Source organism: Periplaneta americana, chromosome 12, assembly GCF_040183065.1.
Source record: "Periplaneta americana isolate PAMFEO1 chromosome 12, P.americana_PAMFEO1_priV1, whole genome shotgun sequence".
NCBI lineage: Eukaryota > Metazoa > Arthropoda > Insecta > Blattodea > Blattidae > Periplaneta > Periplaneta americana.
Genome location: NC_091128.1, coordinates 76,592,958 through 76,608,387, shown reverse-complemented (window position 1 = coordinate 76,608,387; position 15,430 = coordinate 76,592,958). Strand labels below are relative to the sequence as shown.

At 35.0% G+C, this 15,430-nt stretch overlaps 1 protein-coding gene and 1 long non-coding RNA gene across 2 annotated transcripts in view; one reads left to right on the top strand and one right to left on the bottom strand.

Moving 5' to 3' along the window:
- The window catches only part of LOC138710569 (endochitinase-like), a 43,486-nt gene extending 32,166 nt beyond the window's left edge, over nucleotides 1–11,320 (bottom strand). The window contains exon 1 of the mRNA XM_069841554.1: nucleotides 11,183–11,320. The gene's annotated coding sequence lies outside the window, so the exon portion shown is untranslated. The remainder of the gene's footprint in view (nucleotides 1–11,182) is intronic.
- LOC138710571 (uncharacterized) overlaps nucleotides 1–15,430 on the top strand; it is a 133,398-nt gene that overhangs the window by 98,449 nt on the left and 19,519 nt on the right. The window contains exon 2 of the long non-coding RNA XR_011335266.1: nucleotides 15,116–15,225. This is a non-coding gene — a long non-coding RNA (uncharacterized lncRNA). The remainder of the gene's footprint in view (nucleotides 1–15,115; nucleotides 15,226–15,430) is intronic.

Here is a 15,430-nt window from a genome sequence, read left to right as displayed (position 1 = left end):
AATTTTTGTGTTCATTTGTATGGTTTTGTGTGTTTTAGTTTGGATAGTTCGATCCCGTGTATAGTTGGTATAGTTCATGTATTTAGTTAGCATAATTTTTGTGTTCATTTGTATGGTTTTGTGTGTTTTAGTTTGGATAGTTTGATCCCGTGTATAGTTGGTATAGTTCATGTATTTAGTTAGTATAATTTTTGTGTTCATTTGTATGGTCTTGTGTGTTTTAGTTTGGATAGTTTGATCCCGTGTATAGTTGGTATAGTTCATGTATTTAGTTAGCATAATTTTTGTGTTCATTTGTATGGTCTTGTGTGTTTTAGTTTGGATAGTTTGATTCCGTGTATAGTTGGTATAGTTCATGTATTTAGTTAGTATAATTTTTGTGTTCATTTGTATGGTCTTGTGTGTTTTAGTTTGGATAGTTTGATCCCGTGTATAGTTGGTATAGTTCATGTATTTAGTTAGTATAATTTTTGTGTTCATTTGTATGGTCTTGTGTGTTTTAGTTTGGATAGTTTGATTCCGTGTATAGTTGGTATAGTTCATGTATTTAGTTAGTATAATTTTTGTGTTCATTTGTATGGTTTTGTGTGTTTTAGTTTGGATAGTTCGATCCCGTGTATAGTTGGTATAGTTCATGTATTTAGTTAGCATAATTTTTGTGTTCATTTGTATGGTTTTGTGTGTTTTAGTTTGGATAGTTTGATCCCGTGTATAGTTGGTATAGTTCATGTATTTAGTTAGTAAAATTTTTGTGTTCATTTGTATGGTTTTGTGTGTTTTAGTTTGGATAGTTTGATCCCGTGTATAGTTGGTATAGTTCATGTATTTAGTTAGCATAATTTTTGTGTTCATTTGTATGGTCTTGTGTGTTTTAGTTTGGATAGTTTGATTCCGTGTATAGTTGGTATAGTTCATGTATTTAGTTAGTATAATTTTTGTGTTCATTTGTATGGTCTTGTGTGTTTTAGTTTGGATAGTTTGATCCCGTGTATAGTTGGTATAGTTCATGTATTTAGTTAGTATAATTTTTGTGTTCATTTGTATGGTCTTGTGTGTTTTAGTTTGGATAGTTTGATTCCGTGTATAGTTGGTATAGTTCATGTATTTAGTTAGTAAAATTTTTGTGTTCATTTGTATGGTCTTGTGTGTTTTAGTTTGGATAGTTTGATCCCGTGTATAGTTGGTATAGTTCATATATTTAGTTAGTATAATTTTTGTGTTCATTTGTATGGTCTTGTGTGTTTTAGTTTGGATAGTTTGATCCCGTGTATAGTTGGTATAGTTCATGTATTTAGTTAGTATAATTTTTGTGTTCATTTGTATCGTTTTTGTGCGTTCAGTTTAGATAGTTTGTGTGTTTAGGCTATACAATTTATGTGTGCAATTTGTATAGGTTTTTGTGTAGTATTTAGTTTGTGTGTGAGTTAAGACTATGTATGTGTTCAGTTTGTGTAAGTTTTTTCTTTTTTTTATCGTGTGTTTAATGTGGATAGTTCTGTGTTCAGATTATAATTTATGTGTTTAGTTTGCATAGTTTTTTGTGGATGTTTAGTTTGCATAATTTATGTGTTTAGTCTGTATAGTTTTTCGTGTTTAGTTGGTATAATTTGTTCATGTGTTTAGTTTGTAAGTGCATAGCGTAAGCTCTCTTGGACTGGCTCCCCAAGTGTAGTAGACCTTCAGCTCACCCTACACTCCTGTAGGAGGCCGTTGCCCTTATGGGATTTCAGGCTTTTCGTATTTCGTAGTGAGCCCAAGGATTCGCCAACAGATTACCTAGAATTTGCCTTATGGTTGGAAAAAACTTCGGAAAAAACCCAACCAGGTAATCAGACCAAACGGGGGTGAAGTGAAGTGAGGCCGAGGACTCGCCATAGATCACACGGCATCAGTCCCACGGCTGGGGAAAACCTCGGAAGAAACCAATCAATCACACCAAACGGGGAATCCAATCCAAGCCCGAGCGCAGCTTCGGCTCAGTAGGCCAGCGAGTCTGCCGACTGAGCTACATTGATGGCTCTATTAAAAATATACAGTGCATAGCCAATCAGATTATTAAATTTACAAACCCAAACAATTATTCATCAGCGGGCCTTTGTGGAGAAGACTAGACGGATGTATTCAAGTGCATGGTCAGCATTTTGAACACCTCTCATACATGTTCATACTGTATAGTTTATATACAAACTTTACTGTTGTCAAACAAAAAAGTTTTCTTTTGCGTATGTTTGATCATGTTTCTGTGGTCTTGAAGTAAATATGATTAATTTTACTGTCTTCTATTTCATAAACTAAATAAAATGATCACTACTTTTGATGGAATTAGTGCTTAGTATTCAGCGCACCTCAATCAGCACAAAACGGCATATGAAGGACAGACAATATCCATGCGAAGCGGTGTTGCCAAACCTAGTAGGCGTGTACTGTTGATAACTCCGTACATCATAATAATTCATAACATATTGAAAAATTATGCAAAAATGAAATTATTATCTTTTTGATGTTAATTACTGACGTACTTTAAAGCAATGAACGGTAAGCGGTTCGAGGTTGTCCTCTTTATCCGTTAATCTGTTCAATCGGCTGTTTCTCCTGTAACTTTGTAATAGATTCATGGCCCATTTCATTAGCTACCCTGACTAATTCGAATATTATTTCTGTTGATTTTAAATGGTGTAACCAGTTCACGTAACTGAGGAATGGTGACTATGGGATTGTAGTGAATATTGGTTTTTCCTAATCATTATATAGCATTATTTTCTGCTTCTTAGTGTTTCTATTTGAAATTTTGTGTAGTATGGAAAATGTCCTTTGAGTAGGTTACAGAAATTCCGCAAGGTAAAAGGCTGCCATCTTCAGGTTTATATTAGTGGCCTTCTATAGTATTTATGCACAACAGGAGGGATTTCGTAGTTGACATTGCCCACCCTGGAAACAGATGCGATCGTGATATTGTGAACTATTATTACTTCACTTATTACTCGGCAGTCAATGAAAACCAAACCGTATTTTCATAGTATTCTGCATCTTTGGGTACAGAACCCTACTCAGCGTCGAGGTCAGAGCTCCAGGGGGGACCCATTAGCTTTTTATTAAAAACTATTATATTATCATATGCGTCATTCCCGTAGATAATGGATATGAAAAAAGTCCGTTTAATAGTCTAACACAGTGATTCCCAAAGTAGGAGTTACGAGATGATTTATACAAATTAAAAAAAACGACTTATTAACATGTATTTATGTTGTATTTAGAAACATAAATAACGTGCAACATGAAAATAAATATTTCAGTAGTTATAAAGTAAAAAAAAAAAAATAGTTAATATCATAAATGTGCCTGTTTTTCAAAAAGTAGCTTCTCGATTCTAGACTCTGTATTCGATGCAAACAGTAATATAATTTGAAATTCAAGGAGATTTCTCGCGGTTGTTTTGATGGCAATTATAGACGAGAAATTTATTTTGCATAAATATGACGTTGCAAATGATAATAAAATATTTAAGAGCTCCTTTTGCAAGCTCGGGGTATTCTTTTGATACTAAACTGGTCTATATTCTGCGATAAAAAAATCTAGTTTTAACATTCGATCAGTAGGTACAAAAAAATATGGTTTATTTAACGACGCTCGCAACAGCAGAGGTTATATCAGCGTCGCCGGTGTGTCGGAATTTTGTCCCGAAGGAGTTCTTTTACATGCCAGTAAATCTACTGATATGAGCCTTTCGAATTTAAACAATTAAATGCCATCGACCTGGGCAGGGACCGAACACGCAACCTCGAGCATAGAAAGCCAGCGCTATACCAACAACGCTACCCAGGGTGACATATTTCAAGTAGTTTTCCCTTATATATTATGTTTTAAATTGTCAGTGGAGTGCAACTGTCTAAAACGGATTCAGCATCCATCTGTGACTGTCGTATTGTTTGGAGTTTTTTTATGTACTAAAAAAACTGTTGTTTAAAATAATATCATATCACATGGTTTTGAGTAAGATTATAGTTGTTTCCATTTTTACAAGGACTTGTACAGGAACATCATTTTATTTTTACTAACATTTTTAATATTAACCTGTCTATATCTTTGGATTAAAGGTCTAGAAACTGAAACACCGCTTGCTCCCCCTTTCAAGACTGAAGTTCAATGATACTGGCATAAAATACAAATCCCTTTACTAGGTATAGGAGGGAAGAAAAGTAGTTCATCCATTTATGTAAACTAAGAAATATCGCAATTTTGAGTTTGATAATTTTCATTAGGTTTTTTAATCAAAATACAGCACTGCGTTAACACTTAGTGTTTTTACTCACGAATTGAGTTATCCATTCGGACTTATTAATTATGCAGTGTATATTGTACTGTTACAGCACATTAGCGTACAATATAGAGAATGAAGTTAAATTGAAAAATAATCATAATATGGATATTTAAACACACTTTCGAAAATGGTGGCCGTTCATTTCGATACCGGCTTCAGTTCTTTTGTGCATATTATCGCACTATAGACTATTGTACCTAATTCCAATTACCAGTTTCATCCTTCGTACGAGTAACTCATGTTGAAATAATTCTATACCTACTCTATAAAAGAGTACCTTACGTACTGTAAATTTAATCTTCACTAAATTTACTATACTCACTAACTCAGTACTGCATACGCGGCCTCGGTTCTGTGTGGAGAACGGTTGGAAGTTTAGTAGTAGAGGGGGTGGGAGTGAAGTACATTCAAAAACTCAGGTACAATAAAAATTGAAGTAAAAATAAAATGATATTCCTGTATATTTCTCGAATGAAGTCAAGAACCGGTACTGCAGCGGGAAGGTCGCAAAGTAAAGTCTCGCCAAATGAAGGTGGAGCTTTTAGGAAGTATGGGAACCACTGGTCTAACAGAAATCACTGTACTGGAAGACAGACGGACAGACACACAGGCCTACTGAAAACCACCTTTTTTATATTTTAGATACTGAAGATTCATATTTCAGTTAAAATCTTGAAATAGAATTTCTGCAGAATAATAATAATAATAATAATAATAATAATAATAATAATAATAATGCATGTTATATGACAGATTATACAGCTAATGCCGCCTTCCTGTGTCAAATATCCAAAGTCACCTATCTGATGTAGTAATTACAGTTCCCAACTACATAGATTGGCTAACCTCCATAATTTCTGTTCGTTTGTCCAAAACAGTACCATAAATTCAAAATCATAATGGTCTTGCACAATCACTACTTGCTCATCAGCAAAGTTCAATATAAATATACAGAGTGGAAGTGAAATAATTTTGCAGATTTTCATAGCGAGTAGCTCATGTTGTATGTAACAAAAAACTATATATCATATTGGTCGAAATTTCATAGTTCTTTTCAGGGCAAAAAAAAAAAAAAAAAAAAAAAAAAAAAAAAAAAAAAAAAAAAAAAAAAAATCCCCGAGTGCTTAAGAACATCTTATTCGGTAAATATTGCGAGTAGGATCGTGATTTTTGTGCATATGGATAGGAAACAAATAAAGAATAATTTTATTTATACCTCTGGCGTCTTTCAATAGCGTGGACGGTTTTCGTGTGAATTTAATTTTAAAAACCTCTCATTTCAATCCACTGCACGATGTGAACAATTAGCAACATCGAGGCAGAGAGCAGCCCACCTACCGAGAACCGGAGTTCGTTGATCTCTTACATCTGTATCGCGAGTAGAGTGTGTTAGCAGCGATGTTACCGGACTGCTGACACTTGAAACTTAATTTTCTAATTAAGCGTGCATTTAATCACAGAACGTAATATAGGTTTTCTATTCGTTTAAGTTCATTTCAGTGTACTCTATCGTCCCTTTCAATCTGCAAGATTATTTCACTTCCATTCTGTATGCGTGATATTAATTTCTATGCCCATACCATGGCAACTTCGTTTCTAATTTTGTAGAACCTGGTCTAAATTGAATATGTAGCAGAGCTCGCATAATATTTGTCTCAAACCTTTGGTTGTTAGAACTGGCTTTGAGTAATTTTTCTGAATGGCAATAATAATAATAATAATAATAATAATAATAATAATAATAATAATAATAATAATAATAATAATAATAATAATAAAATGTAAACTGTGCACAGGCCTAACTAAATATTGTGCTAGAAGCAATGATCATACGTTACAGCTATTTCATTTCTACTAAGAACTTAAACTTCACGAACTGTATTTGGACACGATGTTTGTGGCGAGTCACAGATGTACGCTTCTATCAGAAGAAACTTCCTCATATTACCTCGCAGACGTACAATTGTTGGCGAAGTGCCATGGCCTTCTAAACACTAGCAATGGAATATCCAACTGCTTCATGCCCACCAAAATTCGAGACTTCAAGGTCACGATGTATCATCTTGAACCATTAGCAACTTTGGTTATTGATATGTTATGAGTAGAGCCCGGATGTTTGGCAAAATGTCTTTTTTACTGGGTGGAAGTAAATCATTATTTGGAAACATATAAATTTGATTTGGAGTAAATTAAAGCGATAGGGCCAATTTTTATTCTGCTTATTTTGCCTTTTTAAGGTGTTTCTTACTAATAAATGCCTTTTTTTTTGTCATTTGAAAGCAATATTTCTTGTTTATTTGCAATTTTCTAATTAATTTAAATTGGTCTATTAGTAAAGTCCTTTAGCCTATTTTTAATGCATTTTTGGTTATTGGTAAAGCTTTTAGTAAGTCTGCAGATGAAACATTCCAGTCCCAAACCCTGATAGTACGATTGAGAAAAGAAAACTTTCCAGTGTCCGTCCTCTGTCAGTTTGTCTTGCTACGTGAGGACGCTGCGACTGCAGGTGCTGTATAACACAAGTGGCAGCACAAGTCATTTTTGATTATCAACTGGACAGAGATGTGGTAATGCCTGAGATGTCGAGAGCTATGCCCACACTGTAGAATATGTACAGTATTAGCAGGGTAAACATTGGTAATTTCGTGATAATTTCATGAAAATTAATTTAAAATGCAAATGTGTAAATATATCCTTATTCTGATTTTTTCATCTAAAAGACAGTAATTTGCTGCACAAATCTGGAGACATAAAAGGTTGGACACGTTCTTGAACAAGTGACAAAAACCACTTTTACAACTTAAGTTGAAAGGTTGGTTATTTCGTGATAAACTTGGTAATTTCGTGATATTACATTGATAATTTCGTGAGAGGTAGAAGAATTGTGGAAAAATTCATTAAAGTCAAAGGAAATTCTCATTTATTGTTACAAGACTTCAAACATAGTAATTCCGTCTAATATTCATAGCAAGAATACATAGAAATACATATCAACACATAATAAGAATGAAATCAAAGTAAAAATTGGAATTGAAAAGGGATCTTCTTTGCCCTGAAAGGGTGAACACTTTTATTACGGACTTTACTATAGCCTATATTACTAGGGTAACTCCGAAAGTAATGCATAACATTTGTTTAAAAGTTATGTTTTTATCCTACAGTTTTGCTATTTTCACAGAATGTAGATACATCCTTTAGGAACAAAATGCCATTTTTCCACATAATCCCCGTCCCTTTCAACTGCCTTACGTAACCTAGGAACGAGGGCCTGTAGACCAGCACGGTAAAAGTCTGGACCAACACGTCTGAGCCACTCTTTAGCAGCGTGCACAAGGGAGTCATTTTCTAACCTCGTTCCGCGAAGGGATCCTTCAGTTTACCAAAGAGATGCTAGTCGCACGGTGCCAGTTCAGGACTATAAGGCGGATGTTTCAGTGTTGTCTATCCTAATTTTCTGATCTGGTCTGTGGTCTTGTGACTGACATATGGCTGTGCGTTGTCGTGCAATAGCAGAACATCCTGCTTCTCCCGATGTCGTCGAATACGACTCAGTCGAACTTGAAGTTTCTTAAGAGTTGCCACATACGCGTCAGAATTAATGGTGGTTCCGTGTGGCATGATGTCCACAAGCAAGAGTCCTTCTGAATCGAAAAACACAGTAGACCATAACTTTTCTGCCGAAGGTGCACTTTTGAATTTATATTTCTTTGGTGAATTTGCATGATGCCACTCCATTGTCTGCCTCTGTCTCCGGTCCAAAATGGTGGAGCCATGTTTCATCTTCTGTCACAATTCTTGCAAGTAAATCATCTAGCACTTATCATTGGCACTTAGCATGATAACAAATCAAACAGAAGCTACACTGAACCCATTGCGTCCCCCTTTTCGTTTTTGTTATCACATCTTATCTTCAGATTTCAAAAATTCGTATTGTAATACAGTTTTTAAAATAGTATAAAATGTAACACTTAATGCTCAACAAAATTTCGCCTCAAACAGATAAGATTTCTATCAGTAAAACTAAGCCTATTGAGCGACTACAGCTGTATCTAAAATTCCAAAAACATTTCCTAAAATTTCATTAAGACATAATAAATCATTGCACCAAATATCATATGCTTACCTTTAGTAGTAAGCCTGTAATGTAATTACAAACATCCAGAAAATTTGTACGCCTAAGAAGTCGACGCTAACTTGCTCTCTCCAAACATAAAAGCTCACTGAAGCAGCTACAATAGTCACACAAAGCGTAACTATATGTTTCTGGAAACCGGATTACATATGCTATCCCTTGGCGGAAATTTAAATCTCATAACACCATTGGTTAGTTCACGAAAGAGCAAAGAAAAAGTATCACGAAATAACCACTGCCACGAAATTACCAATGTTTACCCTATAGGAAATGTTTCTACTCGAGTCTTTTGCTTATTGGATGTGACTCACGGCCTTCAAGTGTTGAACTACAGCGGGTGTTTAGGCTACACGAGCATCCAGCTCAACGCGCTTTAAGAAGATTTGTGCTTTATCTAATGTAAGACGGAAAGAAGAATAAATAATGTGGGGAAGAAAGGGAAGGACCAAATGAACGGGGAAAATAGAAAAGGGGAAGAAATACTGTAAGGAAAAATAAAATATAAAACATAAAGAGACCAAGAGAGAAATAAAAAGAGAAAAGTAGAGGAAAAATAAAAAGAAAATGATTGTGAAGGATGAGAAAACTTCTTTTCCCTTTGAAGTCTCTGTCTCGATTGTTATGTTCTTTTTCAGTGCCATAATACTTTCTTTATATGCCTCTTATAGTGGTAAACCACTCACAATTTTGTTTTCATAGTCCACACCTGTGGAGTACGGTCAGCGCGTCTGGCTGCGAAACCAGGTGGCCCGGGTTCGAATCCCGGTCGGGACAAGTTACATGGTTGAAGTTTTTTCCGGGGTTTTCCCTCAACCCAATACGAGCAAATGCTGGGTAACTTTCGGTGCTGGACCCCGGAATCATTTCACCGGCTTTATCACCTTCATTTCATTCAGACGCTAAATAACCCAGATGTTACTACAGCGTCTTAAAATAACCCAATAAAATAAAATAAATAAATAAAATAAATTTGTTTTCATGGTACCACTAGTGACGTCAGATTATAGCCTACTTTTCATGTCAAAGCGTCACAATTTCTCTTCTGAAGTTCGAAGATAAACGTTTCACGGAAGGAAATGAAAACCTCAGCCACCGTACCTTTACAATGCTAAAAAACGAAGCGCTTGAGATCACTATTTTGAATAACCGGATCTTTGCACTTCTGTCTTAATTAGAACTCCAACGCACAGTAAATGAGAGAGCAGTGCACTAACAATCTTTTGGTCTCGACATGAGTGATTTTTCTCTGACGAGCAGGATTTGGAAATGAGTCTTAAGGGGTTACATAAACCTTCGAGGGCCATGTTTTTTTAATTTAGTGAATTGTCAAAATTTTCATTTTGTGGTTTGTACCAAACTGCTATTTAAAAATTATTTCCCAGATTTTAATATTCTTTAGTAATTCTGTTTTCATGTTTGCCAAAGAGGCGGGGAAACAATGGTCGAGAACAACAAAGAACAGAGTTTTATGGAAAGAACTAGGAAAGGTCATGATAAATAGATAACATAATCAGTGTTAAGATAGTGTAAATAGTAAAGTCAGTATTTGTGAAAGTGTGAGATGAATTTTGTGAATAGTAAAGTCAGTGGTGAGAAAGTGTCAGTTAAATAGTGTAAATAGCAATCAGTGTTTGTCAAAGTGCTGGTGTTAGTATTGTGTGGACAGTGCATAAAATAAACAAAAAAAACCAAAGTGCTGAGACTAAGTAAAGCTTAACAGGGTTAGTAATCAGTCACGACAGTAGGCTATACAAGACAAGCTAGCCTGGATTGGCTCACCAAGCGAGTACACTTGAGACATCCCTGTCGAGGTGGTTCTAACCCTATCACAGGAGGCCTGTGCCCTTCATTCATTCATTCATTCATTCAATTCTGTTTTTACCTTAAAGGTAATATTCCTATTAAGAAGCTCTAGTTCAACGGTTAGAATATCTGACTGCAAGAGGTAGTTTTTACATTTTAAGAAATTTCTCATTGCCCTTTTTTTGTTTCTAAATTTCTGTACAGTTTGTTCAACTTCCTAAAGAAAAGGATCATACAAAATGTAATGTAATTATCTAAAATATATGGAAAATATGACTAAATAGTTAAAAAAAAATATTGTTTTTAGAAAATGAGCGATAAAGTCACAGACTGCTGATTACTATAATATTTTGCATGGCAGGAGATTTTAATGCTTAACTTGGTCAATTTTATAGATATATTATAAATTTGTTTTACAGAAAGCTGAAAGTTCATATTGAATTACTACAAGAGGAATGAAAATTCAATTTTTTTTACCCTCGAGGGTGTATTTTTGACAAAATAAGTTATAAACTAACAGATTGCTGGCTGGTATTGTGTTGCATGACAGGGCATTTTAATCCATGATTTGGTGAGTTTTATAGAAAAGTATTTTAAAATTTCTTTCCCAGATATAAAGATAAAAGTCCATGTTAAATTACTAAAAGACAAATTTTCAGATATTAAGCACATAAAATTACATGACATTAGGGCTTAAAGTTAAAAAGGAATAAAATTTATAAAACATATGAATTTTTTGATGATGGAAAGTGTAGGCTATGTAACTCCATAAAAACTCGTTTATTATAGGTTGTGTGATATGTTGTGAAAGTTACACTTGATATGTGGTTTTATTTAAAGTACATGCGCGACTTGGTTATCAGCTTCATTACCACGCGTAAGCTCGTGTACACAGAATACCACACTGCGTGTAAGAAATGTCACTGTACCTGAGAGCAGCTGTCTTCTCGCTCGGCTGTGCTGGACTGACCTCGGTAGCACCGGGAGGACATCCCGTGGTCAGGATCCCGAGGTCCCGTTGATAGAAACCGGTTTCTGTCGTGAAAGAAGACGCTACTTGACTGGCTGGTTTCTAATGTCTCCACATATGGTGTTTCCTGAACTCTTTCTCAATGATGAATTCAAGGCGTGACCCAAGGGATAGGGAATTCCCACTCTAGAAAGAATTAATTTCACTGAGAAAAATTATAATAAATTGTGGACAAATATAAACTTATTCGGTACCCAGAAAATTTATATTTATGTAGATGAATGTTTAATGACTAGAAATTTCATAGTATTTATTGGTTTGACGAACATTTCGTAGCATTTTTCGTAGTGACATAATTTTTTATTTCTGGATAAATTGAAGACAGAAATTAATCAGTAATATATTCTCCTACACTTCTGATTGAGGTTCTCGCTGATATGTACAGAAGTGCCAAAAAAAAAAACCGGCCCGACTCTTGTAGCTGATTTTAGAGTCACAGATTCGAATTTTGCTAGTCACAAAACACATCCATATTGTATAATTAATTGTAACAATGAAATTTATTGCATTTGTTCGATTCTTACAGTCTTTTCTTTCCTTCAATGCCTAAAACTTACAGACGAAAAAACTTTGAGAGTTTTATTTTCATCTGGCATCAATATTACATTTCTGCCTCTATTCAGGAAAAATAACTGCGTATTTTTACATTAAATAGCAGTACATACCTCTGGCTTCACTATCCATATTCAAATTACCACAGTTTGATACAATACACAGCACAGAATTCTTTTGTATCAGCTACAAGGGTCGGTCCGCTTTTTTTGCCACTACTGTACACTCCTTAAAACGGAAATTTTCGCTGTTCAGAAACAAAGTCCCGCCTCGGAATAGCTCGGGAATCATCGTGTGCACTGTTTCTCCACGCGTGCGTTTTACGTAGAGAGATTCGAAGGCTGGTCTTTGTAACGAGAAGAAAGAGCTCTATCGCTAAGCCATAAAGGCTTCGTAGGAAATGCATTTTTTTGTGACATAAGTACAGATACGTCGCTGCTAATACTTTTTTCATCCTCGGAACTCGATGCTTAATATTCTTCGTGTGAATCTCGCGCGAACCAACGATACTTCAGACAAATTCACGCAACAGGAGAGCGACCATTTTCCGTGTCAATGGGTGTACATCTATTATCAGACAGTAAATCTTATTTGAAGATATGCCAGAGGAAGAACAGTTGTTTGTATACATCTGAAGTCTGATTAGTAGACAGCGGAAAAAAGTAAAATAAAAGGCATGTTTACGGTTTACGAGTACTGTACGCATAGACTATGGCATGAGGTGTGCACGCTTCCCAAGTAGCTACAACAGGGTACCGTCCGCAGAGAGCACCACGCGAACACCGAAAACAACTGCCACTCTGGGTTCTCAATCAGTCCTCGTCCGTACGTGAGATACGTAAACATATTATTCATTTGTGTTCGGTGAAGTGATCATAATGCCGAAGACAGATGTTAAAAACATAGGGTGTATTCTTTAATACAAGAATATGATGTCGACATTTTTAGTAGTGATACTGGTGAAACAATTAAGTGTCAGTTATGTATGTATGCATTAAAAAGATAGCAAAACAATCGATAGAATATCAATGTAATACACAGAAACACATGAAAAATGTTGCTCTATGTTAGAAGAAAATAAGGGTTCAAGTTCAAATTCTTCCTCAAATATGAAATATGACTTTTGCCAGGATTTGTGTCGAATGATGATAAGTTGCAATATCCCATTCAAAACGTTGGACAATCCTCACTTTAAAGGGTTTATAGAAAAGTACACAAAATATCAGGCATCTTCTGAATCATCGATTCGAAAACAGTTCTTACCTGCACGTGCCTCTAGTATGCCTACTGTGCTCACGTAAACAACTACCCTCTGACGAGACAAACTAGTCGTGTTGTAGTTACCTTCACATCTGAATGACTTTTTTTCTGCTGTCCACTGATTAGTCATATATGTAGCTAGTCGGCCACCCTACCCTATTATCTCCTAGCTTAGTACGCACAACATAGAGTTCCTTGAACATAGTAAACGGACATAGAGAATGATAAGTGCCACGATAAAGATTACGAAAGAACTATGATAAGAACCAAGAAAGATCCATGAAAGGACCACGAAAGAATCACAAAAGGATCGCGATAAGGACTGCGTGGAAGATAACAAGGACCATGACACGGACAAAGCAAAGACAAGAACCACGATAAGGATGACGATATGGGCCACGAAAAGCACTTCGATAGGGATCACTACAATGAGCACGACAATGATCACAAGAAGGACTATGATAGAGATCACAGGACCACGATTACGATAAGAACTATTTCGCCTTTTAGACCGTTCACTACTTATCAAATTCAAGCAATGGATACCCGCCTCTCTCCTGAGTTTCAGTGGCATATATGGTGAAACCAATGGTCACTGCTGATTCTGTTTTAAAAATCGGTTGAGAGTTCTGTTTCCCGTGGCCATGTTGACGTCAAATTAGATATTAAGTGACAGAAGACACTTTTCAGTTCTTCGATCATGATTAATACATTTATGTACTATTGGCAACCCTGACTGTTATCTTCGCCATTTATTAATAGAAGTATTATAGAGCCCTGCGTTTGGTTACCTAAAACCTCCAAGCAACTCCCAACAATGTAGTATAACGCGGCGTCTGCTCTTCAGCGAACATGTCAAAACAAAACAAAGCTATGCGGTTGGAAATGAGTGCTCCAGTGGGAGAATTTGATAGCGAGCACTTCATTAGGAAAGAAGAAAACGTATTTTGTCAGAAGGAAGGAGAAATTTTTCTTTTGAAACACTCAAAATATGTTTACAGTCACTCGTAATGTGTGGAGACTCGTAAAGCAAGTAGCCAGTTTAAATAATTTTGTTTTTACGTGTACAGTGTGGACTTACCCAATAATACAACATAAAATTTACAAAGACAGTTTACTAAATACACTAAATTAACGTAATTCAGACGGACAAGTAACACACAAGAGCAAAAAGAAAAAGAAAAAGAAAAAACGCATTTAATATAAATTGACAATCCGACAGAAATCAATGACATTCAATAAAAGCATTAATATAGTCGACAGAAATAAAAAGGTAAAAAACTTCACCATTTGCTAATATTATAATATATCGTGAATAATTTTATGAATTTATTTTTTAAAAGGTTGAATGTTAAAATATTTCAAAATTTGAAAATGATTTGTAATTTATTATAAAGTCTAGGCCGAAACTAGCACCATGTTTAAGTGCTGCAATTGTATGACATTTAGGCTCAAACAATGGGAGAGTAGATTTTTGCCTTCGAGTACGTTATTCATGTCGATTAGATTTATGTTTTATTTTATTCCTGTGGTAGTAAGTTAGCAAACTATATTTATAAATTTCTTCAATAATTAATACATTAAAATGTGTGTCAATTAAATTTGTTGGTAATCAATTTTACTACATCACTCTACTACACTGGAGAACAAGGGAGTTAATGGCTTTATTTCAAAGATCTCAGCATTAGTTAATAACATGTTAATTTCTTGTCACAACAAACTCCAACTAAAATTGTGCTCCAAAATCGATATTGCTTTCCTCTATATCATCTATTATAAATGAAATTAAACTCCTAACAAGGAAAAATAAAAATGATATACAAGACAATAAAATGTGTATTCTGAATTTGGTTAATCCGTTGTCACTTTTTTTTATAAAAGTCATAAAATATTGCTATTATAAGCTACATAAGAATGCCCACAGAGCAGACAATCGGCATTTGTAAAGTAGGGATGTCAATCCTACGTACTTGCCGCTTTTACACTAAGGACAATTTCCTGATACTCATTTCTGTTGCAGGTTGACTTCAACCTAGGACCACAGTGCAGCCAAAAGGAATAGGTTAATTGGAAAAACCTATGACACCATCGACAATCGAACTGGCGACTTTAGGCTTTGTAGTTCACAAGGTATTAAACATACGTTGTTTTTTTTTTCTGATATAGGCCTAATATTTGAACTCCAAGGGCAATAATTACGTAAAATAATATTTCGAATTCTTCTCTGTGATGTGTAGTTCAATAAATATGTTAAGGGGTTAGGTACAGCTTAAGAATTCAGAAAAATCGCATTTTCAAAATATTTTTTTGTTTAATGCACAAATTATTCTAGTAT